Below are 21,807 nucleotides of genomic sequence, written 5' to 3' on the forward strand. Positions count from 1 at the left end.
GAAAAACTTGACATGTATCAGGAATACCTAAATGAGTAATAGAATGAATCTGAATTCCGAAATGTATAACTTAATATATACTTAATATGTTACAAAATGTATAACTTAATATGTAACAGTGAGTATTAATGTGGTAAAGATGAAATCACTATGGCACTCAGCTCAGGAAATACATGTCACAGAGCACACTGTTAAAAATATCTCCCAAAAAATGGTTAAATAACAATTTAAAGAATGGTTATTTTATCATATTTAATCAAAAAAGTCAAATGACCATAAATGAAATGGTAATTAAACTGTTAAATTTGAGAAAAACTGTTAATTAACTGCTTTCACCTAATACGGTTAAACAACCAGAATTTTATCACACCAACTAGAACCATCTAATGAAGCTACGAAGTTCTTTGCATCTGCGTACATATCATAGCCGAACGGGCTTATCTGTCAATCTCATGATCGGCAGAACTGGAGTTCGAGTCCTAGTGTTGACACCACAATATTTCCACCACTCCCTTCAACACATGAGAACACTCTCTCCAATGCCCGTTACCTTACGAAAAGCCGAGCTCCTATTTCTAGTTAAATAATTTTTTTTTTACCTTTTTTTTCTTTAACGTTCTTGAAAAATGCTAGTTGAAATGGTTAAAAAACCGTATAGTTTTGTATTCATGGTTTTATAACCATACTTTTGATGAATGGTTTCAAAACCATAAAGGAGAAAAATGTTCTTTACCATAAACTTCACGATTAATCGAATGGAAGGACAGCTGCCAGTTATTTTATTACCAGTATTTATTACCATAATTTTAGAATGAAAATTTTAACGTTGCAGTCCTGTTATGACTCTATAAATATTTAAACTTTCTGCTACTCATCATTCTAAGTTAGGCAACATTACAAATTTAGGTTGAAAAGCTATATCATTCCCGTTCATAATATAATTGTGACTTTTCTTTTTAAAATGTACTGCCTATTGGCTTTAATTACATTGTGTATTAATTAAATTTCCTACTGTTTTAAATCCTTTAATCTACTTGAAATAATTATCTCGAAATGTATCAGACATGTCTAGATGAGTGATAAGATGAATCTAGGAATCTAATTGTAACACTTGTTATCTAATGTCCAGCGAGTAAATGAACCTTTAAGTTGAAACCCGTCATGAATTAATCTGAGAAAATTACGACGGGTGTAAATTACGACGATAGTGATGGAGAAGTAGATAGAGGCACCTTCGGCCAAAATACTGCTGAATAACTTAGTTACATTATTCAACTCCTATTAATATATTCTGATGTATCTTACATGATCTAATTGGAAGTTGCCTCAAGTTCTAAGAATCAGAAATGAATAATAAAACAATTACTTGACTTATGAATTCACCGATATATTTTTATCCTAAAATGAAACCTTAAAATTTGAATTTAGAGTTTTTTAATAGATTTTACGACATAGTTTAACTCTTGTTATTATAATATTCTTTTTAAAAAAATATTGAATAAGATTATATTTATTCTCCATCTTAACTGCAGAATTCATTTTCGTTTTAAAAATATTTAAAAAAAATGCATCCAAAAAAGTAATATCTAAATCTATTTTTAAAATCACCAGGGCGTAGTTTTTTGACACACACGCTTTTTCTATTAATAATGGAGGACTAAAAATAGAAATTGTTAAAAAAAATTTATTTTGAAAAAAAAATATTTGAAGAGTCAACTTGATTTGACATTTGATTTTTTAAAGTCTACCATAGCTCTCCAGAAACGAAAGTTCGAAACAAAGAGCTAAAAGATGTTCTTGTAATATGCCGCACAAAGTGAGGTGTAAAACGGTAGAAATGACAAGAACGCGAAAAAAATAACATTTATACACCCTTGTGCAAATTAATTGAAACAAACTCAATAAATTCAGAAAACTAAGAGAAATGCTATTTTATTTAAATTTATACAAACTCAAAAACTTTTAGTACATAATATGATCTCCACGACACTTTATTAACATTTGGACACGATTCGGCATGGATTCCACTAATTTTTTACAGTCATTTATAATATTTGTGTCCTTGTACCACACATGAATTAACGCCGTGATTAGCTTCTCCTTAGTTGTGCAGTCCATATTTAATAGGCGATTTTTGCATATGGCCCAGAGATTCTCAATTGGGTTGATATCCGGAAAGTTCCCTGGCCATTCCAATGTCTCAATTTGATTCTCAGACATGAATTTCTTGACAATTTTGGACGTATGGCAAGCAGCTAAATCCTGTTGAAAAATCCCTGTTCCATCAGGGTATCGTTTCTTCAACTCTGGAACAACTTTTTTACCCAGAATAGTAATGTACTGCTCAGAACGCATCATACCGTCAATAGGCTGCAAAGGTCCAACCCCATTGTAACCGAAACAACCCCAAAACATCTTTGAAAAGCACGAAAAAAAAAGTTTGTTTCAATTAATTTGCACAAGGGTGTACATCAATGGTTTATTTTTAAATAAGTTGGTAAAATATTAAAAAAGTAACTAAAATAAATATTAACGGATAAGAATAAGGTATTTAAATAATAAATTGTACCAAGTTAAGTTATCTAAGTTAGCTAACATATAGTTTTTTTAACATACATACTTTTTCTATTAATAATAGAGGACTAAAGATGGAAAGTGTTAAAAGAATAAAAAACATTTTATGACAAAAAAAGGCTTGAATTGCCAATTTTAACGAAATTTTGATTGTTCGAAGTCCACCATAACCCCTAGTAATGAAAGTCCAAAACGAAGAGTCAAAAGATATTGTTGATGTTATGTACCACGCAAAGTAAATTGAAAAACAATGAATAAATGAGCAAAAAAGAAATTAAGATTTCTACATCAATGGATTACTTCTAAATAAAATGATAAAATATTTTTAAAAAAATTAAAATGCGTGGTTTAAGTTAAGAATATAAAGTATTTCAATGCCAAAGAAATGAAAGCTAATTAGGTGAAATGGAAAACTATTGAAGCAAAAGCAGTAAAAATAAAATTATTGACTTCTTTGTATATGTTTTTGTTTTATCGATCTTGAAAACAATTACCTTTTTTGGAAGATCACTGTTTTCTATTTTCTGTCCTCAATTATTTAAATATAGTGTTTAAGAACATGAAAAAATTTACTTAGTTAGATATTTTCTTTTTTCCTTTAATCTTAATTTCTACTAAGTTAAAAAAATATTTAAATTTTTGGTAAAATAATAAGCATTTTTAAGACATTTTTTTTAAAAAAAAAACTTGTTTTAAGCTGTGTTTGCTACCTTGACGATCTATTACATAGTTACATATGCCCTTATGATTACCCTCATCTTATTAATTTTTTAACTAAGGAAACATATTGCGCTGCAGTTTTTTTATGATTTTTAATAACACAGAAAGATTAAAAACTCGTCATAAAATTTTTTTAAGGAAAATTAGACTTATAACAGTAATAACTTTTATCCCGAAACAATGGTTAATTGCTGAAGGGAATCATTGTCACAAAGCAAATAAAATAAAATGATAACATACATCAAATACTCATGAAATTGCTGCAATGGCGAAAATTCTTGCAAGTGAGAAAGATACAATGCATCGATGTGCTTTTGAATGGAATAAGTATCCGCAATATCTAAAGAGCGAGAAATTTAAATGAGTGTATGTTATTAATATGGTTTTCACTGGACTTTTTTGCGTTTGTATCATCACTATCACGGAAAAAAAATTTGGTAAGATTACCATCATGACATTTCTGAATAAGAAAAACGAAATGACATTTATGAATAAGAAAAACGAAAACATAATTTTGGTTTATAAAATCAAAATATACGGTATTTTAACCATTCATTTGGTAATTTCTTCTAACGGTATACCGGAAAATATGGTTTTCAAAATTATTGTTCTTATTACCATAAATTTAGTAAAGAAAAATATAAAACTGAGAAATTAATTTAATAGAATAAACGGTTTTTAAGCCATGCTTTAAGGTATCATAAAAAAAATTTTTTTTTTATCGCATATTGAAAAACTGTATTTTACTGTCCATTTTATCGAAATCATTACCATAGCTATTTGTTAAAAATTACCGAGCTTTTAGTGTTCCTGCAGAGCCAGAAATACTCTAAATTTTACTATATCAGATATTTTACATACTTTTTCACATAAGATTCGATTCAACAATAAACAATAATATTGGCATACTGAACCGTAATATAATTTAAATTATCTGTAACCTTTTTAAAGTGTTATATTGAATCACGCTGCTGTTCAAGTTAAAATATAGTATTGAAGTATCAAGTTTGAGAAACACAATATTATAGTCCAATTTGGTACCACAATGAGTTTGCAAGAAATATGAATTATGTTATGATTAAACTTGCTCTGAAATTTATAATATGGGTTTATTTGATTAAATGATAAACACTAATTTTAATATAATTTTCATTTCGTACCGCCTCATTGTTAGTTTCATGGAATTTTATTTATTTAATATTATTTTAAATATATTTCACATCATGTAAAATAATGTTTATTTCAGTTAATTTCCATGCAAAATCATAAACGAAAAAAAATAATTTTTAGACGAAGAATATTTTTCATTTCAGTTAAATGTAAAAAACAAACTAACAGTATATTCACAAATAGTGAATTTTGAAATTAAAATTAATGCTATGTGTAGTGTTTTTCATTTTGGGAACAAAATCAAAATTAGAAAACGTAAAAGGCGACTATTTTCTGAATCTTCTTATATGCATTCCTACTGTTCTTCTAATATGAAAGTAGTTACTCTGATTTAACTAAAAATTTTAAGAGGGCCAATAATTCTATTTTCACAAAGAGAGTTATCCGCCTAAAGCATGTCTTTGATTTCTTGTAAAATCAATCTTCTTAAATGAATGAAAATTCCTTCCGGATTTTTAGCCTTTTAATGAGCCTGCGAAGAAATCCCAAGGATAGTTTCAAATATTGATTTCCTCTCTGGATTTTAAACCACTTCGTATGGAATCCTTTATTCATAGTCAAACAATTATTGGAAAAAAAAGCTTTCAGCTAGGAATTCTTTCTTTGTCTTCTGATATTTACAAACAAATAAAAAAAAGTTTTGCTTCCGACCAACTATAATGAGCATGAAAGATTCTAAGGGGTCGTACTACGAAATAGTTCGAGATTTCGAAAATTAAATTTGTGTGTTTACATATTTTAGTGTTAAAATACATGCGTAAAAATGTAATTTTTTTAAGATTCTGAATTTGAAGATTGAATTCTTAAAAGGTTTCCTCTAATTACTTGATGAAAATGGTTTCATCTTAGTTCAAAATTATTATTTTGAAAAATTTCTATCAAAAAGATAATTAAATGGTCAAGGCAGTGCACAAGGGGAAACAAATAGTTTGATCAACTTTCATTACTTTTACGAAATAAAACAGAGAAATGATGATTCCTTACACATAATATCAATAAAAAGTGTTTCTTGTTAGAAAAACTCCAACACTGAGAAAAAAATATGGTTGTAACTACCAGAATATGGTAAAATTTACCATGTTTCTGACTCTATGGGAATGCCAAAAAGCTCATTACTTTTTACCAAATGGTTTTAGTACAATTAACAACAAAAATTGGTTTTTTAATGCGAAATAAAATTTGGAAAACGTGGTAAAATTTAGTAATTTTATCACACCTTAGAGTATCATATAAGAAAAAAATTATTCAGTTAAACTTACTTTTTAGTTTTATATTTTTTTATCGAATGTATAGTTATGAGAACTATAATTTTGAAAACCAGAATTTCTGGTAAATGGTTACCATATGAACGGAAAAATTACCAAATGAATCGTTCAAATGCTGTGTATTTTGGTTTTATGAGCCAAAATTGTTGGTTTCCTTTGAACCAGAAATATCATTACTGTACAATAAGGCAATCATATCAGGATTTTTTGTGTGTTTTTTTAACTTTTAATCTGGCATTCTAGGTTTCTTCGTTAATAAACAAAAAATTGGTTTGTTCTTTTAGCATTTACAAGCTTCATAATTTAGATATATTACTGCAAATCGGGTTTACTTAAAACTCTTTTCAATTTGAGACATCTGCCAAATCAAGAGCATTTACTCTAGAGACTAATTAATTGTTCTAAATCTTTGGTGTATAGTTCATCTTTATATTTAACTGCATGAAAGTTTTTAAACATGTATATTGAAGCCGATAAAATAATACAACTTGGTAGCTTAAGTTACCTTTCTATCTTAGGTAACTTAAAGCGCAGTAAGAATTGAAGATAGAGCCCTTTGTAAGTTATTAATGGGGTTACAAAGACTGAAATAAACATGCATTTACTACTCAAAATATTTTTCACTAAAACTAAAATTGCTATATGTTTTTTTTAAAATAAAAAAAACAAATTTGTGTTTCAGATAATTTATACTAAAACATTTATAATATTTCACTTAATGATTAGCATTCAGTTAAAAAAGTTAAATAGTACGCAGAGAAAAAAACGTATGGTCACAACTAGCAGAATTTGGTGAAATTTATATATTTTATGGCTTTATAGAAGCACCAAAAAGTGCGTTAATTTGTTATCGTTCCGCATTGATAATGACTTTTGGTAAAATTACAAATGAAATATGGTTTCATTATTAGGCTGTTTGGTATTAAATGTGTTAAAATCGAATAAATTTACCGAAAAAGGTCGGCAAGATTAACTCAAAAATGTTCACTTTATAACCTCCATTTTATGTAGCCATTTCGCCTATCTATAACGCTCTGAAATGCTCTCTCTCTCTCTCGTATGCCTGTTAAGGCAGAAGGGTGTGATTGTCCCTGTTTTCCAGTGGCGCCATCTATGGCCAAGAACTCGACTTCTGCCACACCTTACCTCACGCCCGTTTATAGGGCGGACCCATTCATACATCCATTCATTAACACACAGATCGTAATTTTGACCTGAATCAGAGAACGATCAATCTGCAATTCAGTACCCCCAGAGGTATTGATTTGTTATGGGAACATGGAGGACTTTGCGACTCGACAGATTTAACGTGCATCAGTCACCACTATACTACACGGAGAGTCTTCGGCCGGCGGGGTTCGAACGCTCGAACTCTCGAACATGGGCCCAGTGCCCTACCTACCAGGCTATCCCGGCCCTCTGAAATGCTCTGAAGCGTGAATGTATTAGTATCGAAACCCAATATAACACTCTTACTATCTTTCACAAACTTAAGCTATACGATTTTCAAATTAAAAAGAGCCATTCTTTGTATTTTATTAAAAAAAACTAAAAAAACATGTATGTAAAATGGATAAATAAATAAATCCAACTAACCCCATGAAGAGGCCTAAAACAAACACCATAGTTTGATCTATCCACGTTTAGTGTCTTTCAAACACTTAAGAGCATCATTTAGGCCCATTTTTCTGTTTGTAGCAGAGAAATATATTAGATAAATAAATAATCAACCCTCACCTACGTCCTATCAACCATTAAAGCAAAACACCATTTTATATAAACTATGGAAGTGTAAAAAAATTACAGCGTCTATTATTCTACTTAGTAAAAAGCGAATAAGTTTTGGTTTGATTATCAGAATACTCTCTTTCTTCTAAGCAGAAATATCTTTATTATACAAATATGGTAGTTTTGCCAGAATTTATTTATCTATGTCAAGTAAGTTGATTGTTGCAGGTCGTTCAAAAGCAACAATGTAATATTGTAATCTAATGTCTTGTTGAAAAAGTTGGTAGGCCTTTATTACTCCGTCCGGGAAACAACAGCAAATTAAAAAAAAAAAATTAAACAGCAAGTATAATCAATAAAGGAAACCAACAATCAAATTACCATCATTCGAGATTATGTTTAAAAATGCTTATAGACAGCTCTACTTAAAATGACGAGTTTTCTTATTTAAATTTATGAAAACTTTTACGCTTATGATAAAATTGTATTATTTTTTTTTTAAATTATTTTTCAAAAAGATAAAAAAAACCATTCATTTTTTTATTTCGTATTCATTTTTTTATTCCATTATAATATTTTAATAGAAGCTATAATTAGAAGTACTAATGGTTTTCTTATGATAATGAATAGTAACGAATAATTTTTTTATGAATAGTAACGAATTCTTTAAACTAAAATAATAAGAATATAGTAACTTTTATTCAATATCAAATTTAGAATAAGAAAAAAAAATTTTTTAGCTGTCCGTTCCATTATATAATAAAAAAAATTGCTAGTCAAAAAAAAGTAGGATCTATTTTTACTAATTTGGGTTCGAAGACAGAATTGAAGAAAATGAGAGATGAACACGAACAGTAAAATAAATAAAAAAGCTTTTTTCCCTTTAAGACTTTTGAAAAAATATTATCTCCCTCAAGCTTTTTCTTCATTTTTTGTTTTTTTCCAACGGTTAGAGGTTGGTTTAATAACTTATCTTTGAAAATTTTCATTTTCTCATTTAATAATATGCTTGTAATTGATCGTAAATCCACAAAAAAGTTTTTAAAAATTGCTAAAAATTAAGAGAATTTGGTGAAACTCATGTTAGTATGATTTGTTTGGCGTCATGAATAATTTGCTGTACGAATTTTGAAATTATATTATGTGAGTGCTGAAATATGCTGTCTACTGGTGTATGCTGAAATAATAAAAAGGTTACCCATAAAAAAAGGAAAATAATTTTTCATTTCACTCTATGCTAAGGCATTGAAGCAGTAGTATGATGAAAGTTGAAACAATGAGTTACTAGATTGAATAAGAAAATTTTGAGATTAAAACTATGCAATAATTGGTTTATCAGTTTCATTAAATGTTAGTTTTAATTGGTTAAAATGTTATTAGTTCATTTATATTTTTAATGTTATGTTATCGCAAAGGATGATTTACACTGTCAGAGTTTTCGTTCGAAAATTACGGTAAAAGAACCAGTGCAGGTCTGTACATCAAATTAACCGTAAAGTTTACGGTAAAGAAAATTTTTCACCTTTGCAATTTTAAAACCGTTAACAACTAGTATGGTTAAAAAACTATGAATACGAAACTAAAATTTTTTTTTTTTTTTACCATTTACAACTGGAATAGTTTTAAAACCGCAAAAAAGAAATTTAAATGGAAATTGGAGCCAGACTTTTCGTTAAGTAATGGACATTGGAGTTAAGTGGTGATTCGGTGTGTTTTCTCAAATGAACCATGTAATGTGGTTAGTTTCTGGTTGTTTCACCTACCGTAAGAGATAGGAAATTTTTTTGTGGTTATACAGTTATATTAGACTGACATCTATGTGTGAATGAGAGTATCGTATTCTTATAGTCTTAGGTCACAAATTGGGAAATGTAGGATACTGGAAACTCTTCATTTGTTGAAGGGAATGAAATAAATATTATGGTGTTAATGCTGGGAATCGAACCCCCGTTCTACCGGTCATGAGTTTGACAAACTTGTCATTTCGGCTATAATGTGCACAATGTGTACGGACATAATGTGAAGAAAAGGTTGTTTCAAATAGATATTAATAGGATGTTTCAAATCGACACATATTGAGCTACAAGAAGAAACATTTTCATTAACCTAATAAGAAATATATTATAATTTAATAAAACTAAAGTACCTATGTTTAGATGTAGTTGAGAGAGTTACGACATTAAGTTAGTAGTTGGTTTAGTTCTAAAAATTAAACAAAATAAAATAAAACAAAATTTCCACGTGGAGTTAACATAAGGCTTTTTTATCCAAAATTATAAATATGCATAATTTTTTTTTGTTTTAAAGTTATTCTCAACTGTTCGTAGTATTAATAATAATCTTAAATTTAGAGTTAAATAACCTTATACTATGGAAAATATTTAAGTCTCATAAAAAGAAAATAGTTTGTTTCGGGGTTTTCGCAAATTTTTTATGTCATTATATGTTTAAAAAAACCGTTTATTTTCTAAAAAAACATTCCTTTTCATGATTAGATATAATATTTAGCGGAAAATTTCGCAAGAGAACTGAAACTGAAATTATATTTCTTATTTAAAGATCAAAACCGGTTAATCAATAATTTGTGCAACTTTGGTATAATTGCGTGTCTCTTAACTGGTAAGAAAAATGCAGCAAGCAGTATTAATGGAAGAAAGTTTGCCAAAAGTTTCAACTGATTCCGCTATTATTCCTGTCACAACCCCTATCTTGCTGGCAATTTTGAAGATGCTAGTCATTACTCTCTTAGAAGATATAAGGACTCTAAATAAATTTATTTGCTGAATATTGATATAGTATAATATAAATTTTAAATACATTTTCTAAAAATACAATAAGCATGCGAATAATTAAAGGTTTGCTTTTTGACACAAAATCTCTTATTATATTAAATTTATATTTAATAAGAGCCATCAGAGGAAAAGCCAATTTCGCATAAATTTAAAACACAAAAAAGCTATTTTATTTATTACACAACTTTCATAAAAAATAGTGTGGATTTAGATATGAAATATATAAATTATTAATAATTAATATTTTAAGAAAAACATTTACTTGACTTCCCAAATTAACCCTTCATTTATAAGATATGATCCTATGGAAATTAAGCTCGCTTGAGTGTTTTAAAACTCATATATCACGATATTTTCCAGACGTAGCTTGTAATTTTAATAATATATTTCCCAAAGGCGGGAACAATGAATCATTCGGATCGTTTCATCTCCATTTCACATCGCTAATTCTCTTCGAATGCATTAGTTCTCGTCAGTGCGTTTATCACAAACTCTGGTAAAAGACTGTCCGTTATTCATTGTATTTGATAATGGATATATTTGGTCCAGAATTCGTTGGTCATTAGAGAGTGAGAGAAATTAAATGGTGCAAAGATCGATACGTGAAACATCCCATGTCATTATGGAGGAAAAGCTATTACCATATGCGGGGATTGTCTAAAAGCATGGGCAGATTAGTCTTAAAAAACACATCATAGTTCGGAAACAAAAATAATTTGAAATCATTACAGTTCTGTGTTTGAGATTAGGACTTTTCGTTAATTGGAACGTTTTCCAAATTACAAAAACATTGTTATCAGAAAATCGCAGGAAATGGGGGGGGGAGTATTCCGAATCACATCATTTTATGGGGAAAAAATATTTTTGTTCGATTTGTTATTCGGGTATTCATTTTGGAATGATCTTTAATTGCTTGTCAACGTGATTGTAAATGTTCCATTTTTTTCGTCTTCACCTCATTAAAGTTTTAATGACTATGACAGTTGTTAGAATTTTTCAAAATTTGTAATTTTTATTCCTTGAAGGCTGTAAGTATTTGTTTTGAAGACTAATATTGAAATGGAAAATAATTGAGAAAATAAAAATATGCCTATTGGGCGCCTTTCTTTTTAGGTATGTCAGATATGAGCGTTTTCAAATTTAATGTCATAACCTCAATCATGATTCTCAGGTTATTAATGATAGATATTTTTTGCCGCAGTTTTCTTTCGAATTTATTTTATTCCAATTTAATTTATCCATTTTTCAGGATAAATTTTCAGAATTTATATGCTGTGACTGAGAGCGTTTTATATATTGTTTGTTTAAAAAAGAGAGTTTAAAAACATCTCTTATAGTTAATACCTAGAAAAAAAATCAGAAACTGAGATGTAAGCTACCTTTAATATTTATTTAATGTAACTATCAATTTCTTATTTATAATTAGTTAATTGATTAAACTAGTTAATAAAAGCACTAAAGACTATAGATTTCTCTAAACATATAAGTTATAACGCAAACTGAATGTAAGAAATAAAATCATAGTTATGCAGCAAAAAGTGACCAAGTCATTAATTGGAAAAATATTATTTAATTTCATAATCAGCGTTGAACAGTCAGTGTTATGAGTTTAAGTCTTGTAATTTTGAATCCAACTTACAATTTTGAAATCATCGATCAAGCATTGGGACAAACTAGCCTTCGTGGAAGACTTTTTATGGAACTAACCCACATTTGCATTACATGGAGGGAGAAACCGCGTAAACCTCCCACGTTTTGCCCGACAGTAAGGGTACTCTAACCTATGATCCGTCTACCAGTATGGATATTTTACGTCAGCACTGCGGTCAGTGCTAGCCGGGAGCAGAATTCGTATCAACCAGCCTCCTCTGGCATTCGAAAGTGTGTCACCGCATTGGGAGGCGATCGCTCTATATACTGAGCCACCTTGCCTCAGTTGGAAAATTTGTGTTTATGCGCTTGAATCTTTATATTGTTTCTTGCCCTTTTGAGAAAAAAAGAGCTCAAGTCAATGTACAAAGCGTGCGAATAGTGCTAATGGCTATGCTTTATAATTTTTCTCAAAAGATGATAGGCAATTAAACAACTTAAGTGCTTTAACTCAGTTTAGCTAAATATTGATTTTTTTCAATTTTGGCAGCCTACTCACGTACTTTTAAAAACCAATTTTGAGAGCAAGATCCCAATTTAGGTAAGAGAGAGAGCAAAATGTAATGAAATAAAAGGAAAGATGATTCGGGGTTGATTAAATGTACTGCTTACTTCCACAAGAGAGGAACCAATTCAAAAACTGCAAACACAAACGTTACTAAACATTCAATGTGATGAAATCAAATAGTTTAAAAAACTAAACTTGATAGAAAAATAACAGGATGGAAAATTAAAACGAGGAAATATAAAAAAAAGTGTATTGTGTGCGTTTGGCTAGATAATTACCTAAGCGCAGCACTATATTTATAAACCTATTACTATAGTTGTAACATCCAACGATGATTCTTGAAAGTTTTTTAATAATCTTATACAAACAAATATTTCGATATATCGGTGGATAGTGAAGCATTTAACGCGAAATAAAACGCAAAAACTATGAAGCTTGACATAATAAAAATTATTTATTCACTTCTTTAAAATCATTTACTCGAAAGAACAAAATTTAAAAGCTAATACTTTTATGATTTTTGACTCCTTTTATTATGGATCAATGGTTGATATTCACGTTAGCAAATCTAATAAAAATACAAAAAATGAAAAAAATGCTGTTAAATGTTGTTAAAAAATGTTATAAAAAATAGCATAAGTTTTATTACTTGAAGAAATTTTTTTTTTTAATAAAAATGCAAATGAAATTGTACAATCATTAATTTCGGAAAAAAGTACACATTATTCACAATAATTGAAAACTGAATCGTGCATAGTTTGAGCCTGGTAGCGATGAAACATTAAGTTTTATCGCTAAATAAATAATAACCCAAAATAAATAACCAAACTGACACTTGATTAATGGACAGAAAATGTGGGAAAATGGCAATAAAATAGCATACGAATTACCGTTGTGTTTCTTCATGAATCTATTAATCTTAAATAACTCGTTAGAAGACAGTTTTTTTAGACATTAGATTCTTTTTCGTGCATGCATCAATAATGGATCATGGTTGTAACGCTGGATCATAGTTGTCTGAAACCTCGGCATTTCTCTAAACACGTATTTTTTCAATATTTTTAAAAATATCTACTTACTTACAAACTAATTGTTTGTCACATTTATGAGTGAGAGAATTCCTTTAAACATAAAGGTAGCATCGAAATTACAAAATTTAACGGTAGATTATAGCTGTTTTGAATCACGTTACACCTCAACGCATACTGTTTTAAAATTTTAAAAAATATCTATTTACTTATAAATTAATTGTGTACCACATTTATAATCTGTAGGAAAATTTTTCAACTATCAAAGTATCATAAAAATTTTAAATTTGAGGCCAAAAGGATACATTTCAGTTTATATTTTAGATACTGGATTCTTTTTTGTGCGCTGCAACTTTGAACCATAATAGTAACGCGTGATCATAATGGTCTGAAATCACGTTACCTCGTCGAACATGAAATTTACTTTAATTTTCATCTGTTTACTTACAAACTAATTGTGTGTTAAATTTATAGTATAAAGTGAGAACAGAATTTTTTTAAGTATAAGTATTAACTATGGCATTTTTTTAATTATAAAAGTAGCATATAAATTACTAAATTTGTGCCAAAATGATACATTTCAGTTTCTTTCAAAATCAAAATTTTTAATCGATGTATATATCCCTTCCTAACAATTAAGTGAGAGCGAGAAGATGAGATCGAGACAAAAAAATTTTCAGAACGCAAAATTTATAATTTATCTGGTAAGGCCCATGTAGCCTATATCTTTGTTTGAAGGTTTGAAAATTTCAAAGATTCGCTGAAATATTTGATAAAAACTTATCCCTTTTATTATAAATGCTTCTAAAGTGTTATTTTATTTCAAGTTTATCTAACAACATAATACTTTTCAAATTTAAGTTTCAAGTTTTTTTTTCTTGCAGAAAAGCGAAACCTATTGTTTTTTATCTTTTATTCCCTGATATTTATTTAAAATCATGGAGAAGTCTGATTCTAACATTTTTCTGTCTTATAATTCCATATTTTTTTTTTGTTTATTTGTCATGTTGCAGTTTTTGAAGCAATAAATTTGGTCTTATTTAGATGATAAATAAAATAAAGCTTCAAATAAAAAGAATTATAAATTTTCAGACAAAATATAATTCATTACTTTCCTGCAGCAATAAGTTTTCAATATCTTATCTTCCAAAGAAAAATCTAAAGTTTTCATATATGAAAAAAAAATACTAAAAAATACTATAATAATTTCTATTAAATTAGAAGTATCTATAGAAAATCATTTCTTGTGCGTTTTTCGAACAAAATTATTAAAAAATATTAACTGGGATTGCTAAATAATTTTTGAGAAATAACTGTACTTACTCTGTGTCACCGAAATTACACTTCGTATATAAACATTTCTTTTGCATCGGAAGTATCTCTCTTTTTCAACAAATTCGAAGTTATACATTAAGCTGTGATCTAATAACAATCTTAAAGCTGTTATATTTTTGATCATTTTTTCTCTTCTTCTACTAGTACAATCTTATCTTTCGGTAAGTTACGACTTATTGTAATTTATTTAAAAATGGAAACGAGTTTATCACTAAATGCTATTTTATCTCTTACAAATCAATAAAATTTAAAAATTAAACATTAAGTCACTTTTTATGTATTTCTAATTTTCACTGAGAAAGAAGAAAAGTATGGTCAAAACTACCAAAATATGGTCAAATTTACCGTTTATCTTGCTCTATGAAAACACCAAAAAGCTTGGTAGTTTTGTCGAAGTGATTTTGGCGAAGTGATTGGTAATGATTTTGATAAAATTAACAATAAAATATGTTTCTATAATATGTGATAAAATTTAGTATGTGAGGTAAAATTTGGTAATTTTATCATGATACGTGGCTTAATTACATGGCTTAGAATACGGCTTAGAACATGGTTTAATTAATACATGGTTAATATATGGTTTGTACATGGTAATTACATGGTTAATACATAGTTATGGCTTGATTTAATTTTCAGTTTTGTATTTTTTATTTCATGTGTGGTAATAAGAGCTATAATTTATCAAACCTGAATTCTCGGTAAAACGTTATCATATGTAGGTAAAAAATTATCAAATTAATGGTTTAAATATCGTATATTTTGATTTCTATAACCAGAATAATGATTTTCTTTACTAGAAATGACATAACCATATGTGGTACGGAAATTTTAACAGAATTTTTTTATCCGTTATTCTTACAATATACTTAATAATTAAAAGTTCATGCCTCAATATATGATGGTATAGGCGCATTGCTCATAGCATTAAGTGCATTAGTCGGTTTTTAATGAAGAAAAAATAAAGCAGATTTTTTATGTACTTATCTAATAAACTAAAGAGCATTGGGTTTCTTCAGCAAGTTCTACGATACGAAGCTAGACCTATGAATTAATCTGAAAAGCATATCGCATTGTACTTTTGTTTTATTTAATTCACCAAGCTCATTAAAAGCGTTTTAATCCCTGATTAGAGATTAGGAAACATAATCATTTCTGCACGATGGTTATTTCAGGAAAAGTTAAAGATATATTGACCTCTTAGATCAATATACCTTTTTTAGCCATTAAATAAATGAGGCATAGTCTATAATCATGCTTTCTTCTATTTTAGTTCTCTGATCTTAATCTAAATCACGTTGAATTTATTATTTAATTTATTCACCGAATACATTTGAAACATTCCTAAGCTTTATATTCCCTGATCAACAATCAGAAAAAACTTATCAAATCTGCATTTTGATTATTTTAAGAAAGGCTTAGGATATATTGACTTCTCTGATCAATATAGTTTTTTAGCCAATAAATTAATGAGGTACGGAATTTCTAGCTTTGTCATAGTAGGAAAATACAAGTACATACATGGTTTGTTTTTATTGTACGTACAATAAAATAATAACCACGGGACATGTAATATGCATTTAGTCTATTTCATCCTTTCCATGTTCATCAATTATTCTGCTTAAGTTCGCTGAATATGTATGCAAGGAGGCATAATGATAGCACAGAAAAAGGTTAGATGATGTGAAAAAGAAATTAAAAAAAATAATAATATTCGTAGCAGTTTTATTTTACGTGGAAATATTCTTTATTGCTTTTAGTAGACTCTCAATGTTTCATAAAAACGCATTGCTAAAACTATTCAACTCAAATCTTTTTTTTTTTAACTTTGTGCACCGAAAGCTAGTTTTGGGCAACGCTTTCTTCGCTTATACTAGTTAAATGCTGCTGACAGATATGAATTGACATAAGAAGAAATTATATAGCGAAGCGTTTTTTTTTAATTTTATTTTCACAAAAAAGTGAGCAAATTTTATTTTCAGGAATCTCAGCTCGTTCTTAAACATGCATAAATAAGCTATTGTTGTTTTGGAAGCTTTGCTTCATTTTTTTAGGGAACTTTCCTTTATCAATGCAACTTTTTATTCTATACCTTTTTTGGTAGTTAAGCCTTTTTCTTATTTTAAGCACTAATATTTAAAAAGGATAATTAATTAATATTTAAATATTGTTCAGAAATAAATATTGTTAATATTATTCAATATTAAGTAATATAATGTAAAATAAGTAATGTAATATAATATAATATAATATAATATAATATAATATAATATAATATAATATAATATAATATAATATATAATAATATAATATAATATAATGTAATGTAATGTAATGTAATGTAATGTAATGTAATATAATATAATATAATATAATATAATATAATGTAATGTAATGTAATGTAATGTAATGTAATATAATATAATATAATATAGTATAGTATAGTATAGTATAGTATAGTATAGTATAGTATAGTATAGTATAGTATAATATAATATAATATAATATAATATAATATAATATAATATAATATAAAGTAACAATTTATTTAAAGTTTTTATTTTTTTATTAACTTAAGTGTTTCATAAAGAGTTTTTAGATATTAAAATTGGTAAAAACTGCATTTTAAATAAAATTTAAAGGAGGTCTTTCTTTCATTTCAAAACCCATTCAAACACAAAAGTAAACAATAAAATATTAGGAGTTCTGAAAATATATTGCAGATTATTTTTTTAAACTATTATCTTTACAACGATGCAATATATCATCTAAAAGAATGATTTTTCATAGATATAGATATATTTAAAGATATAGATTTTCATAGATATAGATATAGATATGTTTAAAGCCTTTATTTCAATTATATTACTCTGCTTAAATACACTGTCTTTAAATACAAGAAATATGAGTAATAGTATGTGCAAAAATGTGTAGTATGTTTTGCAATGCATTGATTTTATTATCATATTTGTTTTCACATGCAATAAATTGTAAATTAAAAATGTATTTTTAATTGTATTAAATAATAATTACTTCACTTATAATTACAATTTCTTATGGAAACCACAATAAATACGCTTTTAATTGTAAATTTTAACATCGTTAGAAGATGGATCATTAGAAAAATGACTGTGACAAATTTCTGAATAAAAAAAACGAGTTTGAGTGTCAAAAGAAAAAAAAACAAGACAGGAATATTTTCTTATTTTAAAAAACAATGCAAAATGGTATGACCTCATTCAAACCCTATCACAAAACTGTAAATTAGTTTATCCTAAAAAAAGTAATATTTCTTTCTCTTGCTCTGAGCATTTATGGAAAATCAGAATGAGTTTTTAAATGTTTCATCTTTTAGTTAAATCACTGTGATGTCACGTTGGAGAACTACGAACTTAAAAAAAATATATAATGACAGTGTTTTTTTAAAGAAATGAAATTAATGTTTTCAAAAAAACTTACATTGATAGGGATAGAAAATTCCAAAAATTTTAAAATAAAAAAATTCTAGAATGCGTCAGAGCAGAATACGTCATGAAGCACAAAAATTTTTTTTAAAAAAATTATACTAACGATTGTGTTATAATAAAGATGTGTAAAAATTTTGTAACTCTATACTTCTACTTTCTAAAAACTTCCGGATCAAATTACAGTAAAAAGTATTAGCACCCAGGGTGCATTACTAGTGAAGTCCCTCTTACAATAAATCTATTTTTACCACAATTTTTACAGCAATATTTATTCAATTACAGTGATTCAGTTATTTTACAGTAAATATTACTAAGCAAAAATTATGGTGTATCAGACTTTTTGTTCGATAAATTTTATTGTAATTTGATCCGGAATATTTTACAATGTACCTCTAAAAAACTTAGACTTTTTTATTAATTTCTTAATTAATTTATATATTAACTTCAAAGATTATGTTATTTTTTCAAGAAATGATTTAGTCTAGAGACTACCAAAATCGAATTTATAAAAAGATAATTATTATTGTACTTATTAACTATTTTCTGTAAAAAAGTTTTTTTTTGCTTGCGCTTTTTCTTCCCGAGAAGCGTCTACTTTTTAAACTCTTCGTTGATTTATAGTATCAATGCCTCAAATTATGGTATAAAGTTCTAGCACCCTAAGTTCTATCATCCGTAAAGTCAATTTTACCGTAAATGTTTTTTACCCGTAAATTTTCTACCATAATTTTTACAGTAATATTTATTTCATTGCAGTGTTTCAATGATTTTACTGTAAATATTACAGCACAAAAATTACGGTATATCGGATTTTTGTTCCGTAAAATTTTACTGCAATCCGGAATTTTTTACTGTGTACCTCTAAAACCCTTTTACGTTATCATGATTTTTTAATTAATTCGTATATTTTTTATTAATTTCAGAGATACTGTTGTTTTTTTTTTTTTTTTTTTTTGGAGATGATTTGGTCTAGAGGCTCTACCAAAATCGAATTTTTAAAAGATAATTATTATTGTAATAACTAACCAAAAAAAAGTTAATGTGCCTCGTGCTTTTTTCCTTCTGAGAGAAACGATTATCTATTAAACTCCTGCTAATATTTAGTAACAATGTCTCAAATTACTCAAAATTAAGTGCAACAATTTAAAGTACCATATCTTACTTAAAGTACCACTGGAATGATTGATTAACATTGATTTTCTGTTGGTGTGGAAACAGTAACCCATTTAGAATTTTCTATTCAATTATTCATTTCTTACTCTTTTTAATCAGTATCAATTATAAAATCCCAAATGTAAAATATCTGAATTAAATTAATTTGTACCATAAATCTTTGTAATTACTTATCTATCTTTTTAATAGCAAGTTTCTACACTTCCGACAAAGTGTATAAGCCTAAAAGAAAATAGCGTAATTAGTTATGGAAATGAATAATGATGTCATGCAGCTCATTACAGAGGGGTTTCAAAAACTTCGTTCTTCATGCAAATTACTCAAATTTATATAAAAGAAATTAATAAAAAATGATTAAATGATATCTTCGAAAGTTTTTTTTTCTCTAGCAGAGTGATTAATTTTGACCCTAGTTGAAGTAGAAATACTTTTAAAGCTCCTAAATTATTTAATTTTTTTTAATCACTTAGAAAAAAATATTTTGATGATATTTATTATATAAGATAAGTGTAGGACTGATGGCCATAGTTTTATCAAATCGAAATAAAAGTACTATGAATAGAGATGCAAAAAATGTTTTATGCATACTTTAAGCTTTCATACATGTACTCAACATATTTTGAACAAAAAATAAACTAATATTGAGAACAAATTTTTTGAAAAAAAAATGAATTAAACTAACAAGTGACTGTCTCTCCCTAATATCGGGGCGATACGGGCATCTAAAACAATAATGGAAAACAGAAGTTAAAATATGGAAAATAACACATTTCATACAGTTAACCATAAAAAACCACGATTATCGACTATCTTTATCTCAACACTGTATCCATGTTTATTATAAGACAACGCGTTTAAACACTGATTTTATAAGTATTTATTAGTGCTAAATTAGCAGACATCAATAATAAGATATCTTATGCAAATATCATGATTAATGATGATTGTAGCATATTAAGTTAAAATCCGATGATTGAATTAAAAGTTATTCCGTATATTACTTTTTTTATTACTTTCTTGTCTTCCATAATATATGTTTTTTTCTTTTTGCATTTTTCGTCCAATTCAAGTCTTATAATGTTGCCCAAAATGTTTTGAAAATAAACTCCGCATCGTTTTCTCAATTTCGTTTATAGAAAATCATTGAAGCTGACGTATCTTACTTAGAACATAGATCCTACTTGCAATTAGCTTATTTGTATTAAGATCCTGTTCAATGTACTGAAAAACGATACCATCTTGTTCAGCAGCTGCGTCTAAGAAAAGGAATTGATTATGAACCCAAGTAAGATGTTCGTAACTTTCTATTAATGATGAATATTATATTAAAAGAAAGTAATTCAATTAAAAAAATTTATGATGACGAACGATGAATTTAATGATGAATATTAATGATGAACTTTCCTTAATGATGAAGTAAATACTTTGACTGTTTATAAGTTTCTCTTTGTTTTATTTCATTTTTCTTGTAATTTTTAATTAAAAGTATATAATCTAAAAACAAAAATTTTATAAGATAAAATATCCACTTTGTATGCATCGATGATTTTAGAAATTTAAAGTGAAAAAAAGTTTTTCAAACAAAAGCTTATTTTTTATAAATGGATGCCTAATACCCAAATATTCATAAACACGGGGACACAAACTGTAAAAAACACGTATGGCCTGTTACGCAAAGGATGCATACATATGTCAGTAAAATCGAAACATCGTTTTGAGATAACTATATGTGGAAAAATACTTTTTTCTTCATTTTTGCTTTAATGTAAAAAAAATAATAAGTTTGGTAGAAAAAAGAAAAATAATCTTTACACTTTTAAATTCCAACTTTCTTTTTGTACATAACTCAAAGCTTTTTTAATAATAATGCGCGTTTAGATTTAATTTTCTAACAGATTATCACCAAATCCTAAAATTAATCGAAAAGTTTGATTTATACATTTATCTCAGATACATGAGAATTTAATTAGTAAATTAAGAATTAAGGTACAGTAAGATCTGGAATGTAATCGATCCGCTTTACATAAAGAAACTAAGCAACAAAGTTTTCATACTAATGCAAAGAACTAATTAAATTCTCGAGTCATGGGAAATACATTCGATTCTGACAGCTTTACTTGGAGTACCAAGAAATAATGCAGTCGAATCGTCCAATAAAGTTAGCTCACATTTGTAACCTAAGGCTTTTAAAAGTTTACGGCGTATCTGGAAATCAGTTGCAAAACTTTTCGCTTTAATAATCTTTATTCGGCTTTGTTTCCTAATTTGAATGAAGCTCAGTGACTGAAATGATATAATTTATTTCATTTTCAATTGATAAAAAAGCTTTGAATTGTTTCAGAATAAATTAGCTTTTCACTGTGTTTTCAGGCAAGTAATACAAACTGAATGAATAAAAAT

General features: G+C 27.5%; 1 long non-coding RNA gene across 1 annotated transcript in view; it reads left to right on the forward strand.

Moving 5' to 3' along the window:
* Positions 1–21,807, forward strand: part of LOC122269916 (uncharacterized) — an 85,534-nt gene that overhangs the window by 42,901 nt on the left and 20,826 nt on the right. Inside the window, exon 3 of the long non-coding RNA XR_011638242.2 lies at positions 20,544–20,692. This is a non-coding gene — a long non-coding RNA (uncharacterized LOC122269916). The remainder of the gene's footprint in view (positions 1–20,543; positions 20,693–21,807) is intronic.

Source organism: Parasteatoda tepidariorum, chromosome 11, assembly GCF_982258835.1.
Source record: "Parasteatoda tepidariorum strain Cologne lab strain chromosome 11, Ptep-v5.0, whole genome shotgun sequence".
NCBI classification, from domain to species: Eukaryota; Metazoa; Arthropoda; class Arachnida; order Araneae; family Theridiidae; genus Parasteatoda; species Parasteatoda tepidariorum.